Here is a 5,679-nt window from a genome sequence, read left to right as displayed (position 1 = left end):
GGGAAAAGGGGAGAGTTTTCATGGGACCTCACTGAGGTAAAGCATTCCCCCCAGTACTGGCACCATTAAAAATGACATTTAGAGTCTGTGTTCAGGATGGGTGGGGGTGTGTGTGCCTTGGGGATCTTTGCTTTATTGTGTGAGAAATGGGCTTGCAGAAGGGCACTGGAAGAGTATGGACAGACTCAATGTGCCTTGGGGTGCTATAAATTATGTGTTGTGAAGGATGGGAGTTCCCCAGCCCCTCTGACGGTGCAGAGAAGCTGCAGGATGGTAGCAGGTGACTTTGTGCATTGGCTTCATGGTGAAAGGATCCCAAATTTATTGCTGCCTGGCCCCTGTAACCACTGCTGGTCTTCAGTGCAGCAGGAGGCAGCCAGCATCCCTCCTCCACCCCGACTTTTGGCAGCTTGATGGGAATTTTGGAGGTTTTAGTTGGTTTTCCCAACTAGAGATCACTGTTGGATGTAGGTTCTTGGAGCAGGGATGCGAGTCTGTCCTGACCTGGGCTGGGGCACCTGATGCTAAGGCACTAACCTCTTCCAGCTGCTCCATGAGGCTGTGCTGCAGAGCCCAGAGCCTGAGGCAGCACCCTCAGCCACCACTTTCCAGCCCTGGCCCTATAATTTCCTCCTGTTCTCACACCAAGCCACCAGAAGTTGAAACATCAGAGGTGGAAATCATGACTTGAGGGGATTGGTATTTTTATTGTAATTAATTTTATTCTAAAATCATGGGGGGGGGGGGGGGGGGGGGACAGATTTGTGCAGTTTTTAGCCTCTGACTCAGACAATTTGCACCCTTTAAGCCAGGCAATGCCAAACATACAGGGTAGGGAGGGAGGAACAAAATATGTTGCTTGTATCTGCTGTGACCTGCCCCACTAGTGTGGGGCCAGTGGAGAGGCCTGAGAGCAAGGGCTGGGATGCTTTTTACATCAAAATGCAGCCTGTTTTTCTCTGGGGGAAGTGAAATGCATATTTCCAAGGTCCTTGTCTCCCTTCATCTCAGAGAGGAGACCTGACCCAATGGCTCCCCAGCACACCCTACTCCCCAGCACACCCTACTCCCCAGCACACCCTACTCCCCAGCACACCCTACTCCCCAGCACACCCTACTCCCCACGACTTCAAGCCTTTATTTGGGACTGAGCAAGACCACTGCTCACCACCATACACTCCCACCAACTCCCAGCTGTGAAACACTTGAGAAAGTGGTTTTTTGGGGGGGAGGGGGGGGGGAGGGAAATAGCCTCTAGGCATTGCATGCCCACGATTGCCAACCCAGCTCCCTTCAGGCTCTGTGGCCCTGAGGACCATTAAAGGTCCATCAAGGTGTTTTAACTGTGCAGTCACCATGGTTGGTGTTTTTGTTGGACCACGACCCAGGCTGCAGAGCAGACAAGAGCCTTTGAAGCTCTCCCAGCTGCCCTTGCCCTGGCCGTGCCAATTCTCCATCCCACTACGGTCTGACCAGGCAGGTTTCCCTACCTCTGTGGGTGTTGTGGGGCTTAATGAATGTTTCCAGCAGGCTTTGAAGATGAAAAATGCTCTAAGTGTTAAGTATTAGTGTGATTTAAGTGTGTCTGTGGAGTGGTTTGGTCTCACTCTCACCGACCTTCCTGCAGCACTCAGGTTTGCTTTTATGCAGCCGGCACTTTGCTACTGATGTGCCAACTCCTGAAGGACCCAAACAATCCCATTTTGGGTGCCTCCTCTGGAAGGACTCAAATGGGGATGGTTTGGGTGGAAGGACCCAAACAGAGACATTCTGAGTGCCTCCTCTGGAAGGTGCAAAATGAGGACGTTTTGGGTTGCTTCTCCGGCAGGACCCAAATGGGAACATTTTCTTGGATTGTGACCAACTGGGATGTTCTGGGTACCTCCTCTGGAAGGTCCCAAATGAAGATGTTCTGGGTCCCTCTGGAAGGACACAAATGGGGATGTTCATTTTGAGTCTTTCCAGAGGACCCAAATGGGAACATTTTGAGTGCCTCCTCTGGAAGGACCCAAACTGGGACAATCTGGGAGGTGCCATAACACTGCAAGCAGCTCCATGAACACTTCTTTTCCAGCATGAGCTGATAAACTTAAGCTAGACTAAAAAAATAACCCACACTTGGGTCAAAATAAGGTTCCTGCTCCCTCCCCATCTTCTGTACCATTTAAAAATAAATTGGTTGGATGTTCCACTTTCTGAGCTGTAACAGAACTTTCCCACGCTGCCTCTCCATTTAGCAGCTGACAAGCCAGACCTGTAATCACCATCTTTATCCTGAGACAAGCTGAAAAACAAAATGTTTCTGCAACGCTGAAGGTAGGTGAACATTTTCAGCGTGTCACATATTAAGGTGGTGTCTAACGAGCTCCATGTCCCACTTATAATTGAAACAGAAGAGAGTATTCACTTTTCATTCATTTTAAAAAGACTATTCAAATACCCTTTCATCTCTGCTAAACAGCCTGCCATGTATTTGAAGCCATTTTATATTTTGTTTCTACAGACATCCAAAAAAACAGAGGTGAGTATTTTGGAACATTGATAGAAAGATGCAAAGGCTTGCGAGGCACTGAATGGCTTCAAGCTGCCTCAAACACATTCATCTTCCCAAGAAGAATTAGGCACAGTGTGATTCATTTTAATAGCAGAAGAAAAATAATTCTATGATGTAGTGCTAAGTTCCCAACCTTTGATGGTAGACTAAGGAAAAAAAAAAAAGAGGGAGAGAGAGAGGGAGAGAGAAGGGAGTGAGAGAGAGAAAAAAAAATGGATGGCTTTCTTCCCTTATGCTGTTGAAGTCTCCCTACACCCATCCGTTATGTCCAGCTTATCAATTAAGATGAACCCCATGAACTTCAGATGGGTTTTTTAAAACAAGGCAGCGTCCATTTAAATGTGCAAAACTGCCTGCAGCTCCCTGGAACCGCGGGGTTCAGTCCTGAGCTCTGTGTACTCGGTGTGAAGCAAAGCCCTTTGATAAGAAATTTTACTGATGTTTTAAATGAAGTCTTCTCATACACACAAAATAACCCAGATAATTTAAAGCCTCATAAAAAAAAAAATAGAGTGGAGAAAGGGAATGGGAAAAAAAAAAAAAAAACCACAACCAACCCTCTACCATCACTACCCCAAAAGCTAGTTGGTGCCATTGGTGTAGCAGAAGAAAGGAGGCTGGCTTTGGTTACCAACAGGACAGACCAAAAGCATTTCCACAATTGCTTTCCCAGGGTTACTGCTTTGAGCTGGGAAGGTCTGGGCGACAGCTGGGAGACAAATCCATCCCTGGTATGGGCAGCTTCCCTCAGGAACAAATTAAGCTCCTTCAGCTATAAAATAGGGTTTGTGCCATAAATACCAGAGTGGGAAGGTGCTTGGGTGAGGGCTCCCTGGCATGTGTCCTGCTCAGCCCTTCCATCAGCTCACTCCTCACTTTGTCTTGGAGAGCCGGAACCTCACTAAGCTCTTTTGCTCCCACAGGTGCTGCAGGTGAGCAGTCATGGCTCAGTCACACCAGCGTAAGGCTCTGACTACCCTCCATCACCTCAGGATGAAACCCTGATGTGCCATGACACGGAGAGCTCCAGCACTGGGACCATTGTATCCCCTTGAACATCACACCCTGGCTCCAGAGTGAGAGAAAGCCCTCACACCTCAACCAACCCAGTCTCTTCCATCAGGTAGGTTTGGTGGTGGGGCAGTCTGGGCGCTAAAGCCTTGCCTAATTTGTAGCTGAGATAGCTGAGGGAGCTCTGAATAATTTAATCAGTGCACTGAAGTGCAGCTCAAACCCAGCCTTCACCTATTTGGGTTACAACCACTTCATACAATCACAGAATGGTTTGGGTTGGAAGGGACCTTAAAGATTGCCCAGTTCCAACCCCACCACCATGGGCAGGGACGCCTCCCACTAGACAAGGGCAGGGCAGAGCCCAGCTGCTGTTTCCACCACCACCACCCCCCCACACCTGAGAAGAAACACTTCAAGGGTGAAAAAGAAGTCAAGACAATATTAATTTGAAAAATATAAAATTTTAATAAAGGCTACATCTCTTAATTACAATAATTATTGTACCAAGTAATTTTTGTGGTTTTGTTTGGGTTTTGTTTTTTTTTAAATGAAACTCTTTATAATGCATAATTTACAGTATAAGTAGAACAAAATGCCATGGCAAAAGTCATGAGTACAGGACTTGTAATAAAAGGCATAAAATATCTTTATACATAAACCCCTTAAACAAACAAGGGAAAGCTTGAACCCTGAATATAGGGCGACGCATGGCCTGGTAAGGCCATGCAGGCACAGGTACTGTACTGATTCAATTGAACAACACTAGAGATAGTGTATTAATAGTTCCACCATACTTTTGTTTTTTCCTCTACAATATATACAGACTTACACAAAGTAGCAATGGCAAACAGAACGCACAGATTAACTTAATCAACACAGAAAAAAAAAACCAACAACCAAACCAAACCCAACTGTAGAAAACGTGAAGGATTTCTGGGGGAAAGGGTTGCTGGGTCCCAACGCAGGGGCTGCAGAGAGCCTTTTGCCCACCTCTCCCATGGGGGTTGTGAAGGTAAGGCAAAGGAAAAACCACCACAAAAAAAAACCCCACCCAAAAGCCCAGCACACAAGGAATCTGGAAACAGGCCCCCACTGTAAGTTACACCCAAGTGGGATGGATGGCTAAACAAAACTCGGCTAGGAGCAACACACACAGCTTTGTTAACCTGGCTTTTGCAAGGGGTCCTTTTGGTGTGCTAAGTATGGAAACAAGAACTGGATGGCTTCTTCTACAGCTCTCCCAGGCCTGGGGTTTTGCTCTACCTTGCCTCGACTGAGGCACCGCTTGGGAGCCTCACCACTGACAGCAGCAAAGTGAAAGCCGAAGCTCACCCCACAGAAATCCATGGACAGCTCAACCAGTTGCTGTTGGGATATTGCATCTAAAGGCTTTAGAGCTTAAGACATTTATTTCAAATTAGAGCAGCATCAATTAAAATGCACCGGGGTCTCTAGATGAACGGTAGGACAGTATCTTTTATTTCAGCTTTTATTATTATTACTATTATTCCTCTTATTAATATTATTATTTCTTTAGAAAAGCTTTCTCTTCACTTGGAGAAATACTGGGCACAAAGTCACTCCTTCCCTCCCTCCCTCCCCTTTGGGGGAAAAAAAAAAAAAAAGCCACCCCACAAATGCACTCACAGCCAAACTCCTAAATTTTAGATAGTGGGAACCACATAAAAAACCCAAAATAATCCTTCCTCCCAGCCCCCCCCCCTTCCCAGCCCCTCTCTTCTCCATTGTTAAAGCAGCATATCCAAAAACTGGACTTAAGGGGAAACAGACTGTTCAATAAATATCAATAAGGATTACTGTTCAGGTAAGCTATACACAGTTTCTCTTAGTCCATAGATTTCGGATCCCCAGGAAATCATATATTATGTATGGAAGTCTCTCCAACACGGCCTGCATCTCCAATAGCCAACAGTGGTCATGTTTTTAATAAATAGTTCAGGGTTTTTTATCATCTCAGTACCCAACTCATGAATAATAAATGCCTTTTTTTTTTTCCCTCTAAGGCTAATTCAGCAAAGTCCTCATAGACTTCACTTCTTGTTTTTTTTCTTCATTGGTTCAAAACTTTCCTTCAGAGTTTTGTGGTTTGT

The sequence above is a fragment of the Dryobates pubescens genome, chromosome 20 (assembly GCF_014839835.1).
Source record: "Dryobates pubescens isolate bDryPub1 chromosome 20, bDryPub1.pri, whole genome shotgun sequence".
Taxonomy (NCBI): domain Eukaryota; kingdom Metazoa; phylum Chordata; class Aves; order Piciformes; family Picidae; genus Dryobates; species Dryobates pubescens.
This window is presented reverse-complemented; position numbering follows the sequence as displayed.